The following is an 18,224-nucleotide window of genomic DNA, read 5'->3' as shown; positions in this document are numbered from 1 at the left end:
CCCTTGGTTTGGGTTTGTCTGATGTTTTCTCCTGGTTAGATTGAGATAATGCACGTTTGGAAAGAATACCTCAGACATGAGTGATTTATGTCCTTCTTAGCGCGTCGTGTCAGGAGGTGTGGAATGCTGGTGTGTCTCCTTACTCGGTACGCTGACTTTGGTCACTTGGTTAACGTGGCATCTGTCAGATTTCTCCACCGTTAAGTTACTGTTTTTTTTCCCTTTGTAATTAATAAGCATTTTGTGGAGCTGTACTTTGAAACCAAGCAGATACCCAGTTTCTCGTTCCACGTTTGGCCACTAATTTTAACACCCGTCGATGATGTTTTCCTGTGACAGTTTTTCTGTGGTGCTGGCCAAATGCAGTTTTCCATTTCCATTATCCTTCTGCATTTGTTAGTCGGAGCTGGACCGTAAGAAAGAGATACCTTTTTTCCTTCATTTATTTCTTTATTAAATTATTTGCATTAATATGTACTCATGGGTATTTATTTTATTCTATGGATCATAATCATTTATTATTCATTGTTTTATTGTTTACATTGTCCCAGAGCTGGCCACTGGGAGCTCCTTCAAGTTGGCTCCTGTGCCTCTCAACATCCCATCATTTTTTTTTTTTTATTTTTAAGGTGAAATTTGCATGACAAAATCTATCCACTTTAACGTGAACGCTTCAGTGGCATGTAGTACATTCGCAGTGTCGTATAGCCACCACCTCTGTCTAGTCCCCATCACTTTTTGAGTAGTTTCTTCCTTTCTGGTGCCACAAGCTACCCCAGGCTTCCCCAGCTCTGGAAGCAGCCATTTCTCCAAGGAACCTTTGGTTCATTTGATTGGGAGACAGAGTCATGGTGTGCTCATTTCTTCTACAGTTTTTCAGTAGGAAGGAGCTAGGAAATACGTGTATCCACACATACACACGTACCTATTTCTGTATCCATCTGTGTATATTAGAAACAAAAACAAAACCCAGCGTGAGTTCATACTGACCCTCTGATTTTACTCCAGTACCTTAATGTTCGTTCTGGTCTCCCCTTTTTCTTATTTGTAATTAGGGCCTCGGACAGTAAGAACCTTGGGTCCCAGTATTCCAGTGTAGTTACTTATTTGCTCCGTCCCAATATATATATAGTCTCAGAATTGCTAGCCCATATCCCAGTGAAAAATAAATTTACTAAGGTAAAATATTTGTATACACTTCTTTTTGTATTTAGCCTTATGTAGTCAAGTTGCTGTGTTCAGAAAATACTTAGCTTAGCTCTTATCTTAGTTACTTCTTCAGTGTGGTCGTGTTATTCATTTACGGCTATTTGTATTCCATTTTGGAGTCCCTGGGTGGTGCAAATAGTTAAGCGCTCAGCTACTAACCAAAAGGTCGACAGTTAAATCTACCCAGCGGTGCTTCAGAAGAAAGGCCTGGCCATCTCCTTCTGAAGGGTCACAGCTGTGAAAAACCGTGTGGAGTGCATTTCTGCTCTGACACACGTGGGGTCACCACGAGTCTGAATCTACTCGATGGCAACTGTTTTTTTTTTTTTTAAATTCCATTTGAGGTTTCCTGTATGTCCTGTTTAATTGTGATGGCTTATATTTTGGATATATGAAACGTTAGCTTGGTTCTGGAAATCAGAACTGTATAAAAAGGTCTGCTGAGAGAGGCATCTCCCTCCTCATTCATTCCACCCCACTTCCACTCCAACCTGGTTTACCCTCCCTGTGTTCCTTATTGCGCAAACGAACAGGTACGTGAATACTTCCTCGTAGTCTCTTCTTTCTCCCATGAAGGGTAGCATGTGACGGATACTCTTGTGTACCTGCCTTTTTTCACTCAGCAGTAGGTCCTGGCTATCGTTCCATACCTGTTCGTAGAGACCTTTGTTCTTTCTTACAGCTGTACACTGCTCCACTGTGTGGACGTACCCTCGTTTATTCAGCCCCTCTGCTCTCTGTGGGAATTTAGGTTTTTATTTAGACATCCAGTCAATGACTTCTTTTAAGGGTGTGTTTCCTGCCAGGCATTCTGCTGGGCCTTTGGTAATGGAAATGTAGTTTATAGGTTTTTCAGAAGTTTAATTTTAGCCTTATTTTTATCCAAACCATGGGAAATCAAGAACTTAGTTTTTTTGGAAGAAAACTGTAGTTGCCACCTATGTTGTAACATGAAAGTCTGGGGATAGAGAGGATTCGATTATGATTTAAATAACTTGTTTAGGAAAAGTAGATTCTATCTCTTTTTACTAAAGAGATATTTTGCTTGCCAATTAAATTGAATATTGAGTTTTCAAAACCTACAGATAGAAGGTAGGCTGATTTTTTAAGTCTGTATTTTATACCTCTTCAGTAGGAAGCAAGGAAGTAAGTAGATTGAAATCATTCTTAATTTTTTTAAGTTTATGCTTCCAATTTAAAAAGCAGTAAACGTTCACCTGCCCGGCTCTCTTTTCCTCCACAGCTGAGTGATAGAAGCAGATCCTTTTCTAGGCAAGGGGAACAAGGGGTTGGCACGCGAATCCGTCGTCAGTTCATTGGGTTTAGGTGTTTATTGACTTGAGGGCAGTATATTTTCTTTAAGTAAATGTCTTAATTGAAATATAACAGGCATATAGAAAGTGTATATATCATGAGTGTCAGCTTTCTGAATGTCACAGAGCAGGCAAACCTGTAATAAACCAAGGAGGCGGAAGATTTCACCAGTGCATGTCTCTTGATGAACGTTGATATCCACTTCTTTGGGCTTTTTGCGTAGAAGTTACTTTTTAAAAAAGGAGTATTTCTCTTATGCTTCTCTGAAGGTACCGGATGTTGCATTTCATTTTTTTTATTGTAGTTTGTATTTTGCCTGCCTGCCTTTTCCCTGGCATTTATTGAGCGCTATCTGTTTTTTTTCTGTTTTTTATCTGTTTATCCTTTTTGTACGGAGTGGTGTGAAGACAGATTAGGGACCCAAAACCTGCCCTTTGAAGGAGGTTCCTGTTTGGAGGCAAGACAAGTAATCAGAATAAGCAGCGTTAACGATGCTTTCATGGCGAGGTGGACACAGTGCTGTGATAGCATCAAAGTTAGAACAGTTCATCTGATAAGTGGCTCAAGAAAGGCATCTCACAAGTGACATTTGAGTTGGTCTTAAAGATAAACAGGAACCTGATAGGGGGAGAAAGGTATTCCCTGTAGGAATGGAGAAGGTGGATGTTGGATTGAACCAACATCCTGCTGTATGCAAGTGGCAGAAGACTTGAATGGCAGTAGTGTCTGACCTGATGGACTGAGGTCCAGGTGAGTAAAGGATGGAAGTGAAGCAGGAAGAGCCTGGGAGAATGAGGAAGGTGTAGGGACCAGACGCTTCTGTCAGGTCCAAGAGCAAGTGTGTAAGGGAAGCAGTACCTGTGAAGGACTAGGGAGGAGTTTGTGATGGAGAGTCATTGTCTTATTACTTTACACTAATTTTACTTCCAATAAATTATCCTATCTCTTTAGACTCAGGTACTAGTTTTTTAAAAATTTTTTTATGTAGGTGGTGAAATGATACTCATGCATGTGTGCACACATCTTTTTTTCTTATAGTTTTGCTTAAACATGTATGACTAATTCTTTTGAACTTCAAACACCTATGACAGTAGACCAAGTACAAATATTGCAAGACTAACTACAATATTCATATTTAGACTGATTCTAAACTATCAATACCATGGACTTTATTCATTTCTTAATTTATGAACCTTCCTAGGGTTATATTTTTATACTTCTCTGAGGTTTTAGAAATCTCGCCAGGCTGGAGAAAAAAGTGAATGTCTTCTGAGACCAGTCATGCCAAACACAAACCAAAACCAAACGCAGTGCCGTCAAGTCGATTCCAACTCATAGCGACTCTATAGGACAGAGTTGAACTGCCCCATAGAGTTTCCAAGGAGCGCCTGGCGGATTCGAATGGCCGACCCTTTGGTTAGCAGCCGTAGCACTTAACCACTATGCCACCAGGGTTTCCATGCCAAACACAGTCAGGGTTATTGACTGAGAGTCTTGAGTGGGACGGGGCGCTGGGTGCTTCTCCCAAGATGGTGTGAATCTGGGCTACTTGTTATCATTGGGTCCCTTTTTGCAATTAAGCTTAACTTGTTAGGCTGTTAAGTCCTTTTAAGCTTACGTGGTTTGTATGGATTTTCGTTTTTTTCATGCTGGTATTTTAGTTCTGGAACAGGGTTCTTCTTGTGTTCTTGTCAGTGCCCTGACTTGGTAGAGATGTTGTAAACTTACGCACGCCTTACTAGAATCGCTTGGTTAGAAGACCATCTAGAGGTACCTTCTTCCAGAGAGATGAGGACCTACTCTAGGAATTTGATTGTTTTAGAACAAATCATTAAATATTCTTTTTTAACCCAATTTTTATGTCACACCTTGGCTACTGCTGTCTTTTTAGGCTGTTGAGCATTTTCCCTGACATCCTTGAAAGCACCCTTGCTTTCTTCTTATCCTAGTCCCATGCTTCCAGGCCCATCCTGATTTTCTTTTCCTACCGGAAGATATGGAATTAGCTGTGCGTTATGAGGCCCAATTCCTTTCAGCAGGACTAGTGTTTAAGGGCTCAGCTGCTAACCGAAAGGTCAGCCGTTCGAATCCATGAAGCGCTCCTTGGAAACCCTGTGGGGCAATCCTGCTCCATCCTGTAGGGTCACAATGAGTCAGAATAGACTCGATGACACTGTTTGTTTGTTTGTTTTATTAGGGACCAAAATTTGCATTGATTTGAGACTTAGTGACGGGTGAAATTGTTGCTGCCGTGCTCAGGCCATGCTCGTTCACTCAGGTCGGTTTTTCCGGTTTGTCCGTTCATGTTACTGTACCTGCTTTACTTTCTGTGGGATGTTGGATTGGTCACTGGCTTTGTTCTGCATTGGTGTTGACTCAGCTCACCAGAGAGGAGTGCTGATAGGATTGGGGTTTTGTGGGGAAACCGGGCAGCCAGGACTTGTTACTTAGAGGAGACTGAAGAGTTGCTTGATGCAGAAAAAGTTCGCCTACTAGTTTACCTCTTTCTTCATACGGTGGCAGACAGCCAGTTGTTACTTGAATTTACCTCTTTGTTAGTCCTGGCAAGCTTCTGTTTAGAGAAGCGTCTGTTGGCAGCTTCGTTGCCGTTTCAAAGTACATTTTTTCCCCCAATTTCTTCACAAATCCTGTGTATGAGTTCAGAAAAAAGGAGGTAAGTGTTCTAGGAAATACAGTCTTTCTAAACCGATGTCCTGTGGCTTCCTGCCTTGATGGATTTTTCCCTTCTACCCGCTTTCCTAAGCCAGTGGAGGTTAACGTAAAACCTGACTTTAAGACTTGCGGAGTATAGTTTCTTGTTTTTTTGCTCCTGGTAATTTGCATTTATCTCAGGTTGTCTCTTTTGTAACTATGCGCCATGCCCCCAGATCTGTTAGTCACTCCTGTTCTTCTCCTTTTTACTTTTAATCAGTGGTGAAGTCCTATTTGTTTGCACACAGTTTTACAGAGAAATAAAAGGACCACTTAGATCTGTTATACTATATACTGCTGACATTTGAGGAGAAATAAGCCTATAGTTTCAAAACCTAAAGTAGCATAGGGTTGGTATTTGGGAACAATGAAGAATACCATTTGTTGACTGTGTTTACACCCATGGTCTTGTTTGGTCCTCACAAGAACCCTAGGGAAGTGGTCGAGCATGAAGGCTTATTAAGTAGCTGTCTTCATATTTAACGGATGGATACACTCAGGCAATGAGTGCATTACTTAATCCTGCTCTGTTAGGTGACTGGAAGGTGACAGAAGCAGCGTCTAAGCCCAGGTGTGTCTGGCTCTGTAGCTTGTGCTACCTGAATCATCTCAGAGACTGACACTAACTCCGGTGCAGTCAGGCAGTGTTACCTAACCGTGGTTGTGTGTAGAGAGCAGCCAGAAACCCCGTACAGTGAGCCGCATTGTCTGTTGCCTCACATGGCTTTTTAAAACAATGCCCTTTCTCGGTATTTGCTCAGACAGTATCGAGGCATAGTCTAAGCCTGTTCATTGGTGCCATGCCTTCGTTATCTGGTGCTACTAGAACAAATACTACAAGTGGGTAGCTTTAACAAATTCATTTTCTCAGTTTAGGAGGCTAGAACCCCAAATTCAGGGGTGCTGGCTCTAAGGGAGGGCTTTCTCTGTCAGCTCTGGAGGAAGGTCCTTGTCTCTTTGAGCTTCTGCTCCTGGGCGATCTTCATGTGGCTTGGCATCTCTCTTCACTGGTCTCTGCTTCTTACATGCTTGTTTAATCTCTTTTATATCTCAGAAGAGATCAACTCAAGACACACCTTACACTAACCCTGTCTTATTGACACAGCAAAGACAGCCCATTCCCAAATGAGATTATAACCACAGGCATAGAGGTTAGGATTTACAGCAGATATTTTTAGAGATGTGATTCAATCGTAGCATGCTGTAATTAAAAAAAAAAATGCCATTTTAATTTTAAAAACTTAGCAAAAATTCAGTTTACCTTCATTATTTTTAGGTTAAAAAATAAGTTCACCCTGTCGTTAATTAAAGAACACTTAAGTCATGCAAAATCATGTTGTGTACTGTAACGAAATTCCCTTTAAATTCAAGTGCCCATATTATTTGGTTGCTGATAGTTCTGGAAGAGGTGTGTATTAACTTGAGTGATGATGGTAGACCTTTGGTTTATTACTGAGTATAACCATTAAAAGGAGCACTGGTGGTGCAGTGGTTAAGCACTCAGCTGCTAACCAAAAGGTTGGTGGTTTAAACCCACCAGCTGCTCCATGAGAGAAAGATGTGGCAGTCTGCTTCTGTAAAGGCTACGGCCCTGAAAACCCCGTGGGGCAGTTCTCCTCTGTCCTACGGGTTGCTATGAGTCGCAGTCAACTCAGTGCCAGTGGGTTTGGTTTTGGGCATAACCATTAAAACGTCATCCTAAAAATGTATGCCCAAGTTTAGGGAAAATACAAGCCTCCCCACTCCAAAAAAACAGAACCACAAAATATTAGACTTTAGGAGTTAGGCTTATTGCTTGCCGTTTTGATGCAGAGGAGGACACTTTTAATCTGGCGGCTTTTGATTCAAGTAACACACCTGTTATCAAAGACTATGTCAAATTTAGTAAACCTCATTAATCTTATAAGTCTTCTTTTTATTATGCACCTGAAAAGCAGCCTGTTGTCAGTTGTGCTCCCTGAAATAACCTTGATATTGAGTAAACCCCAGGGGAGGATATCATAGGCTTGACTTGCATATTTTGATCTCCAACAGAGTTGGTTAAAGTAAACCTGAGGCAACTGGCAGAGTTTATAGGTGGTTAGAAAATGTAGGTTTGCACCATGGAACTTAGGTTACTCTGAAGCCATGTTCTAAGACTGAGTCATATGAGGGCCAGGTATGTCAGTGAACATGTGGAATTTTTGACTTCTAAAAGATGTTTAACTATTTGACTTAAATCATAAGGAAGATCCAGAAAGAACTCTGGTTTAGTATGATAGGGCTTCTTACCAGAATTGAAAGGGTGGGCGTAGAGGTTATTAAACTCTTCAGATGTTGTTAGCATTTTTCTTTTCCTGAGTAATAATGGCAGGATTATCGTATGGGGAGAAATAAGAGTCCAGAGACCTTGGTGTTCCCCTAGCTTGCTCTTTGAATTTGGAGAAGTCACTTTACCTCTCTTGAGACTTTCTTTGCCTCTCCCTCCACTGTTGATGATCATGGAGGAAGAGTAAAGATTGGGAGAAGTGTTAGAAGGCAGAATGTAGGCAAAAAAGGTCAAGAAGGTGGATATGGCAAATTACAGAGTTTGACATTCAGGAACAGACATTAACTGGGTACCTTGTGAGCATGAACAGTTATTAAAAAGAAGCTGCAGTTGCTAGCAGCCAGCAACCCTACCCCATTAAAATTTTTTAAAACAGAATCCAAGAAAGCATAGCGAATAACATAGAAACATCTGTGTTTACATTGCCCAGATTGTTCATATTCACTTCTCCTCCTTCTCATTTTTAAATAAAGCATGACACATCCACCTAAAGTCTCCCACCCATTTTCAACCCCTGCCCCCTTGCCTTATTTGATGGAAACTACGTCATGTTTGTGTACTTCTCTGGTCCATTTTTTATGTGTTGATTTATGTATATAAACATAAATTATACATATATAACTTTATGTTTTAAAAAATAATACAGATAGTATCATGCTATATGTATTCTACATCTTGCTTTTCTTCTCACATTGTTCTTAAGATCCGCCCATGTTGACATGGGTACAGTCATTTGTATTAGCTGCTATGTAATATTCCATCCTTTAAATATGATGAATATGCCATATTTTTTTTTGATTCTCCTATTGATGTTTCTGATTTTCCGTAATACAGATAACGCTAGGAGTGAATATCCTTCCATGTGTTTTCTGGTGCACATGTGGGTCAGTGTTCTGAAGCGTATACTCAGAGGTGAATTGCTGGGCACCATGTCTTCTTCAGGGGGTAATGGTGGTCCAGTGGTGGAATTCTCGCCTTCTGTGCGGGAGACCTGGATTTGATTTCCAGCCAGTGCACCTCATATGCTGCTATGATGCTGAACAGGTTTCATTGGAGCTTCCAGACTAAGGCAGACTGCGAGGAATAAAGGCCTGGCAATCTACTTCCAAAAATTAGCCAGTGAAAACCGTATGGATCACAGTGGTCTGACCCACAGCTGATCGTGGGGATGATGCAGGACCGGGCAGCCTTTTGTTTCTTCGTGCGTGAGGGTTGCCGTGAGTTGGAGGCCAAATCCACCGCAGCTGACAGCGACAAGAATGGTATCTTATTCTTGTTTGGAACTATGACATGTGGTAGCGGGCTTGGAACTCAGTACCCAAAAAAGAAAACCCCGTGCCCTTGAGTCGATTCCAACTCATAGGGACCCTATAGGACGGAGTAGAACTGCCCCATAGAGTTTCCAAGGAGCGCCTGGTGGATTCGAACTGCCGACCCTTTGGTTAGCAGCTGTAGCACTTAACCACTACGCCACCAGCCTAGAGCTCAGTAGTGTGCTCTATATGTTGGGGAAAAAATGAAAGAACACATAGCACACACATTTCCTTTTTGACAAATTTACTGGACTGAAAGATCAGGGAAGTGCATTAGACGTAGTGTGACTGGATTTCAGTTGGGCATTTAGATCTCTCATGATTTTTTCTTTATAATATTTTATTGTATTTTTGGTGAAAGTATACACAGCAGAACAGGTTACCATCCAACAGTTTCCACAGATAAGGTTCAGTGACGTTGGTTACCTTCTTCAGTTTGTGTCCACATTCTCATTATCTCTGCTCTAGTTGTTCCACTCCCATTAATTTAGTCTTACTGCCCCTCAAACTTCTTTATTTTAACTAACATTTTATTGAGTTTTTGGTGAAAGCTTACACAGCAAGTTAGGTTCCCGTTTGACAATTTCTGCACAAATTATTCAGTGACATTAGTTCCACTCATTACAGTGTGTCAACGTTCTCTTTGTGTTGTTTGTTCCATTTCCAGTACTCTAGTTTTCCTGTCCCCTTATCTTCATATCTTTGCTTTTGAGTGATTGTTGACCTTTTGGTCTTATACTGATGGTTTTTAAGTAGAGTACCAACCTTACAGGTAAATATCCTTTATTTTGTATGCCACTCTGCTTTTTCGCTAAAAGGTGATCTCAGGGGATAGCCTTGGTACTAAGTTTAAAGAGTGTCTCAGGGTGATAGTCTCAGGGAGCCCTCTGTTTTCTATTGCTCCAATTTGTCTGGCTTTTTTTTGTTAAGAATTTGAGTTCTGCTCCACATTCTTCTCCCATTCTATTTGGAACCATCTGTTGTGACCGTGGTCAGAATGGTCAGTGGTGGTAGCCAGGTACCATCTAGTTCTTCTGGCCTCGAGGTGGATGAGGTTGTGGCTCATGTAGACTTGTTTCTTCTCTGAGGTTTTGGTTATCTTCTTACTGGTTTACTCCTGGTAGTAGAGACTCGTAGCTGTGTCTTAGATGGCAGCTGGAAAGTTTTTAAGACCTCAGACGTTACTCACATCAGTAGAACGGAGATCATGATTTTTGCGTTTTTTTTTATGTTGTGCCAAATGACTGAGTTGTCCCATGAGACCATGGTCCTAAGCTTTCAAAGCTAGAAAACCAATCTTGGAAGATGTTTGGTTATGTTTGAAAAGTATCGTTATTTGCGTCTTCAGTGACTGTATGTGCCTGTATGCACATGTTTGTATTTACGTGTACCTATTTTTTATAGATATATATATTTTTTTATAGATAATTTTTTTTTTATAGATACTTCTATCTGATCTCACCTTTTGATTAGCAGCTGAGCTCTTAAACACTGTGCCACATGAGTTGGAATTAACTTGACAGTAACAGGTTTCATTTTTTGGGAGGAGGGGCATATTGTCTTAGTCATCTAGTCTTGCTACAACAGAGGTACCACAAGTGGATGGCTTTAACAAAGAGAAATTTATTTCCTCAGTGTAAAGTAGGCTAAAAGTCCAAATTCAGGGTGTCAGCTCCAGGGGAAGGCTTTTTCTCTCTGTCAGCTCTGGAGGAAGATTCCTTGTCCTTAAACTAGCTCTGGTCAAGGAACTTCTCAGGCACAGCGACCCCAGGTCCAAAGGATGCGCTCCACACCCGGTGCTGCTTTCTTGGTGGTATGAGGTCCCCAACTCTGTGCTCGCTTCCCTCTTATCTCTTGAGAGATAAAAGGTGGTACAGGCCACACCCCAGGGAAACTCCCTTTACATTGGATCAGGAGGTGACCTGAGTAAGGATGGTGTTACAATCCCGCCGTAATCCTTTTAACCACAGGCAGAGATTATGATTTATAACACATAGGAAAATCAGAAAATGGAGAATAACCACACATGGCCTAACCAAGTTGACACAAATTCTGGGGGGATACAATTCAACCCATTACAGGTATATACCTAGAAGTGGAATTACTGGATCATAGGGTAGTTCTGTTTCTAGTTTTTTGAGAAAGTGCCGTACTGTTTTCCACAGTGATTGTACCATTTTACAGTCCCACCAGCAATGGGTAAGGGTTCCAATCTTCCCACATCCTTGTCAACATTCGTTATTATCTTTTATTTATTTATTTTTTAATCCATGCCATTTTAACGGGGGTGAGATGGTGTCTGGTAGCTTTGATTTGCATCTCTCTAATGGCTGGTTAAATGGAGAAAAGATTGAAGTTGTCAAGGATTCATTTTACTTGGATCCACAATCAACAAAAAACAGCAGTCGGGATATCAAAAGATACATTGCATTGGGCAACTCTGCTGCTAAGAAACTCTTTAAAGTGTTGAAAAGCAAAGATGCACCTTGAAGACTAAGGTGTGCCTGGCCTAAGACATGGTATTTTCAATCACATAACATGCACGCGAAAGATGGGCAATGAATAAGGAAGACCGAAGAAGAATTGATGCCTTTGAATTGTGGTGTTGGCGAAGAATATTGAATATGCCATGGACTGCCAAAAGAACGAACAAACGTGTTTTGGAAGAAGTACAACCAGAATGCTCCTTAGAAGCAAGGATGGCAAGACTGCATCTTATGTGCTTTGGATGTGTTGTCAGGAGGAATCAGTCCCTGGAGAAGGACATCATGCTTGGTAAAGTACGGGGTCAGCGGAAAAGAGGAAGACCCTCAACAAGATGGATTGGCACGGTGGGTGCAACAATGGGCTCAATCATGACAAGGTTTGTGAGCGTGGCGCAGGACTAGGCAGTGTTTCGTTCTATTGTATGTAGGGTCACTATGTATCGGAACCAACTTGACGGCACCTAACAACAACAACATCTTTATTTCACTTTCATTTTTTAAGGGGTAGTTTATCTGGCCATAGAATTCTTAGTTTGTTCTCCTTACCCCCAGCATTTGAATATATTATTCCACTTCCTTCTGGCCTCCATTGTTTCTGATGAGAAGTCAGCCGTTAACGATATTGTTGTTCTTTTGCACTTGGAGTCATTTTTCTTCAGTCGTTTCAAGATTTACTCTTTATTTTTGCCTTTCAACAATTTAGCTATGGTATGTTTTGATGTGACTATTTCTCTTCATTCCACTTGGGGTTTTTTGAACTTCTTACATCTGTACGTTAATGTTTTTCTTCAGATTTGCAAAGTTTTCAGCCATTACTTTTTCAAATATTTTTTCTACCACTTCTTCTGTCTCCTCTTTTTCTGGGACTCTCATTTGGGCAAGCTGAACGATGTCTTCTACGGTGAGGCTGTGTTTATCGTTCATTAATCTTTTTTCTCCATGTTCTTCAGATTGAATAATTTGTATTGATCTAACTTCAGGGTCACCAATTCTTTTTTCTGCCATCTAAATTAGCTGTGAAGCCTATTTAGTGAGTTTTTCCATTTTGGTTGTTGTGATATCCAACTCCAGAATTTCTGTTTTGTTTTATAATTTCTGTCTTTTTATTGTGCGTATTTGTTGAATCGTTGTCTTCATATGTTTCTGTAATTTTGAAAACATGGTTTCATTCAGTTCTTCAAACGTATCTATAAGGACTGTTTTGAAGTCTTCATTTGCTAAATCCAATATCTGGGAACATTAAGAGATGGTTTCTGTTAACTGCCTTTTTTCCCCCTGAGCCATATGTTGTGTCTTTGCATGTCTTGTAAATTTTTGTTGAATACTGGACGTTTAAGGCAATATATCGATGCTGCTCCAGGTTCTGACTTATCCTCCTGAATGTTGTTTTCTCATCTGTTTAGTAACTTGCTTGCATCTTTGAAGCCTGTCTCTCCCACAGCGTGTTACTGCTAATGTCTCTGGACTTTTGTGTTGATTTGTCTTTAAGCCTGCTTTGCCTCTGTGTCTGCATAGCATAGTGTTCAGCCAGAGATTGGTCAGAGGTTATACTCAAACACCATGCGCCACTAAGGCTGATTCTCTGCTGATGGGTATATGTGTGGTTTGTGGAACGTAATCATGGTTTATGCTTTTTTCAAGTCTGTCTCACTTTTACTGTCCTCATCTGTCTTTTACATCCCCTGTGTTTGTGCACAGGCCTGTCAGCCAGGGATGTGTGGGTAGCTTAGGCCTACTCTGGTCTCTGTTGTGTATATTCACAGCCATCAGTCCACCCGAGATATGTGGAGAGCTTTTCAGGCCCCCTATAGCTATCTCACCAGAGCCCTGGTGGCACAGTGGTTAAGTGTTTGGCTGCTAACCAACAGGTTGGAGGTTCAAATCCATTAGCTGCTTCATGGGAGAAAGATATGGCAGTTTGCTTCTGTAAGAATTGCAGCCTCAGGAACCCTGTGGGGTAGTTCTACTCTGACCTATTGGGTCTCTGTGAGTTGGAATTGACTCGACAGTAGTGAGTTTTTTTTTTTTTTTTAAGTATAGTTATCTTACTTCCTGGACCTCTTTGTTAAATCTCTGACTAGCCTATAGGCCTGCTGCTTGCCTCAAATTGAAGAGCAATCTCAGGCTAACAAAGCTACTGACCCTCCCTGAATGACAACACTCCAAACCAAATGAGTCCCTCTCGCAGTGGCAGTGAAACTGCCAGTTACTTCTGAGCTTATAGAACTAGGCAGGGAGCTAGGAGATCAGTTCCTGGCAGGAACATCACAGTCCGTACTGGTCTTACCTGAAGTCCAGCAGTTTTCATGAATAAACGGTTTTCAGTTTGTTGTAGGTCTTTGGTTAATTTCCAGAGCACTTAAATGCTTGATTATTGACTGTTTTGTCCAGCTTTATAGTTGCTTTTTAAGAAGAAAATTTGTAGACCTCCTCCTTGCCAGAAGTTAGAAGTTCCCTAGGCATTGCTTAAATATTTAGATGATTCTGATATGTAGCCAGGGTGGAGAATCATAACACCAAGAAGTCTTCAAATTCTGAAAACATACACATAAAATCATTGCATAGTAAAGTTTTTACCACATTGAATTTCTTTAAAAAATAAAAAAGTCTTTAATGTCTTTGCTATTATGAATAAGGACCTAATTTTAAAATAGGCTGTAAGGAGGGGCTAGAATATAGACCTGGCCCCTGCCAACTTTAAATACCCTTGGGCTTGGTTTGGTATTATTTTATGTTCAGCTTTGTTGGCTAGCATCCGTTTCCTAGAACAGTTTTTTAATCAAATGTTTCCTGTTTGGAAAACTTCTTAAAAAGTACCTGTGCTGTGCTCAGAGATTGCTTAGGATCTCTGTGCTTGATGTATTCCTAACTCAGAGAGGATATTGTTTACTGCTGATTTATCTGAGGAAACTAAATTGGGAACACAGGGCTGTTGCAGAACAGTAGCCAATCGGGTTTTTTTTATGCTGCTCTAGAAAGACTGCCAGTCATGTTTTGGGGATATGAATTATTGTTCAGTTTTAGACGCCATCATATAATGAAGTAACGTGGGTAAAGGCATGCTAGAGTCCTAAACCAATAGTGGGGAAGAATAGCATAAAGAATAGATCAGTCTTACTTAAGAAAATGTGAAGGCATTGACATTTTAAATACTGGTGAGCTAAATGTAGTATTAAGAGCCATATTAACACTTTCGGTGTATTTTCATTCATTTTTCTGGACTAGTGATTCTCCAAGTGTGGTCCAGGGATCCCAGAGACCCTTCCTGGAGGTTCTTGAAGTCCAGACTTTTTATAATAATGCTCAGATGTTATTTGGTTATTTGCCTTTTTCACACTCATAAGAAATAGCAGAAGCAGATAAGAGAATCCAGCTGTATTCTGTTAAACCAGACATTAAAAGATTTGAGCAAATGTACAATAATGCCGCTTCTCACTAATTCTTTTGTTTTAAAAATGTAGTTATGTTTCATAAAATGTTATTTATGTTAACATGTGACAGATCTGTTTTTTTTAAGTGAATTTTATATAAATATGTTTAAAGTTTCTTGGCTTAAATTTGTAAAGTCGTGAATCTTGGTAGATGTAATCCACATAAGGTCTTTGGGGTCTTTTAATTTTGAAGAGTAGAAAAAGGTTTTGAGACAAACATTTGAAAACTGCTATACCAACTCATATTTGATTTCAAAGGACAACTCAAGAAGACAAAGTAAAGTATTACAATGACATGTGCAAAGATCTGGAGATAGAAAAACAAAAGGGAAGAAGACACTCGGCATTTCTCAAGCTGAAAGAACTGAAGAAAAATTCAAGCCTCGAGTTGCAGTGTTGAAAGATTCTACCAGGAAAATACTGAACAATAAAGGAAAACATCAAAAAAAAGATGAAAGTAATACACAGAGTCACTGTACCAAAAAGAATTGGTTGACATTCAGCCATTTCAGGAGGTGGCTTATGATCAGGAACCAATGGTACTGAAGGAAGAAGCCCATGCTGCACTGATGACATTGGCAAAAAACAAGGCTTCAGGAATTGACAGAATACCAATTGAGGTGTTTCAGCAAGCAGTTGCGGCGCTGGAAGTGCTCACTTGTCTATGCCAAGAAATTTGAAAGACAGCTACCTGGCCAATCGACTGGAAGAGATCCATATTTGTGCCTGTTTCCAAGAAAGGTGATCCAACTGAATGTGGAAATTAATCTAACAATGTCATTAATATCACATGCAAGTAAAATTTTGTTGAAGATCATTCAAAAGTGGCAGCAGCAGTATATCAACAGGGAACTGCCAGAAATTCAGGCTGGATTCAGAAGAGGATGTGAAACCAGAGATATTTTGCTGATACAAGATGGATCCTGGTTGAAAGCAGAGAGTACCAGGAAGATATTTACCTATGTTTTATTGGTTATGCAGAGGCATTCGACTGTGTGAATCATAACAAATTATGGATAACATTAGTGAAGAATGGGAGTTCCAGAACACTTAATTGTGTACACAGATCAGGAGGCGGTCTTTCAAACAGAACAAGGGGATACTGCCTGGTTTAAAGTCAGGAAAGGTGTGCGTCACAGTTGTATCCTTTCACCATACCTGTTCAATCTGTATGCTCAGCAAATAATCCAAGAATCTGGAGTGTGTGAAGAAGTGGGCATTAGGATTGGAGGAAGACTCAATAACAACCTGCGTTAATACAGGTGACACAACCTTGCTTGCTGAAAGTGAGGAGGGCTTGAAACTCTTACTGATGAGGATCAAAGACCACAGCCTTCAGTATGAGTTATACCTCAGTGTAAAGAAAACAAAAATCCTCACAACTGGATAAATAGGCAACGAATAAACAGAGAAAAGATTGAAGTTGTCAAGTATTTTGTTTTGTTTGGATCCACAATCAACACCTATGGAAGAAGCAGTCAAGAAATCAAAAGACACATTGCATTGGGCAAAGTGGCTGCAAAAGACCTCTTTAAAGTGTTGAAAAGCAAAACTGTCACCTTGAAGACTAAGATGCGCCTGACCCGAGCCATGGTGTTTTCAGTTGCCTCATATGCATGTGAAAGCTGGACAATGAATAAGGAAGACTGAAGAAGAATTGGTGCCTTTGAGTTGTGGTGTTGGCAAAGAATATTGAGTATACCATGGACTGCCAAAAGAATGAACCAATCTGTCTTGGAAGAAATATAACCAGAATGCTCCTTAGGGGCAAGAATGGCGAGACTACGTCTCACATACTTTGAACACGTTGTTAGGAGGGATCAGTCCCTGGAGAAGGTCATCATCCTTGGAAAGTAGAGGGTCAGCAAGAAAGAGGAAGACCCTCAGTGAGATGGATTGACACAGTGGCTGCAACAATGGGCTCAAGCATAACAATAATTGTGAGGATGGCCCAGGACCAGGCAGTGTTTCTTTCTGTTGTCCATAGGAGTACTGTGAGTCGGATCGGAACTGACATGATGGCACCTAACAACAATATATGCTTACTTCTTCAAAGCGAGCTAAGGAGAGTGTCTGCTACCAAGACAGAGTCCTATATAGTGTAACACAATCCTGAAAGCAACATCTGTCACCTCTGCCATATTCTCTTGGTTAGAAGCAAGCCGTAGTTTCCGCCTGCCCTCAGAAGGTAGCAGGTTATACTTGGCTGTGAATACTAGAAGACAGGGGTCATTCATGAGTCTGTTTGCTGCAGTGTCTTAGAATTATAAAATGGCCCAATGGATCCATATGGTATTAACAAGATAGAAGGAATTTTCTTCTTTAAAAAATAAATTTTCTCTTTATTCTTTAGAAGACCTGTAAGAAAGAATAAAAGTCTTGAACTGTCAGGCCTTACAAATGGCTAGAAACGTTCAAAAAGAAACTGAAAACTAAATTTGGGTCTTTTGGACCCAGATGACATAATAAGGGTTAAAAAGGAATAGAATAGGATGGGAAATAAAGGTAAAATCCTGATAATCTGTGTCCTCGACTAGATATCCTAAGGAATGTGCCTGGGTCTATATTCACCTTCTGCATCTGAGGAGTCACACAAGGGAGGACTAAATTGTAGTTCAGCGTTCTCACTTTTGCCTGACCTTTACCCAGACCCTCATTCACTTTATCTGGTCTTAGGCTTTTCGGATTCATTCAGTAGGCCCCTTTTATAAAACAGTAGGGTCAGTCTGTTGAATTCCTGCAGTAATGGTGGGAGTCCTACAGCCAAGAAGCACTAATTGATATTAGAGAAGATATCTACTGTGATTTTAGGCTAGGTGGGAGTAGGGTGAGGGGATGAACTATTTAAACCATTCAACTGAAGAAAAAATCCTCAGTAATTTGAAGCAAAGAAAACAGAAAGATGGGGATATTGGTGATGGAAGAGAGGGGTACAAGTAATATGAAAGAAGAAAAATGAGGTGAGAGAAGTGAAGTTTGTGGTTGAAGATGACGACCAAAAAGGAAGACAGAAGAGAGTGAAAAGGATATTAGAAGACTATTAGGAAAGAAAGGTAGAAAAACAGGAACAAGAGGAAAGGGAGGAGAGGGAAGGAGAAAGCGTGAACTAGGTCATAATGGAGTAGCCAGGTCCAGCCGGGGAGAACACAGGTAATAGGAGAACGCTGCCTGTGTCGGTAGAGCTGCTCTGTGGTCAGTGCCCTTTCCATCAGGATGTTTCCGATGTAGAGTAACGTGCTCCGTCCTGGTGAGTCCCTCACAGGAAAATACATAGCAGTGTGTCTCTTAGCATACAGTTTGTTTTTTTTTAATTTTATTTTGGGAACAAAGCAACACTTTTATGGGAAAATATCTGATGATAAGTTTAAGTACTTAAGGAAAAATTTTTTCTAACAATCCGATAATTTTTACTCCAAGCTCTTTATGGCTTGTTGAATTTCAAAAAATCAGG

The 18,224-nt window shown here is 40.5% G+C and overlaps 1 protein-coding gene across 5 annotated transcripts in view; it reads left to right on the top strand.

Annotated features, from left to right (window-relative positions):
• MGAT4A (alpha-1,3-mannosyl-glycoprotein 4-beta-N-acetylglucosaminyltransferase A) overlaps positions 1-18,224 on the top strand; it is an 83,208-nt gene that overhangs the window by 9,679 nt on the left and 55,305 nt on the right. The gene's annotated exons all lie outside the window — the stretch shown is intronic.

This window comes from Loxodonta africana, chromosome 15, assembly GCF_030014295.1.
Source record: "Loxodonta africana isolate mLoxAfr1 chromosome 15, mLoxAfr1.hap2, whole genome shotgun sequence".
Lineage (NCBI taxonomy): Eukaryota > Metazoa > Chordata > Mammalia > Proboscidea > Elephantidae > Loxodonta > Loxodonta africana.
This window is presented reverse-complemented; position numbering and strand designations above follow the sequence as displayed.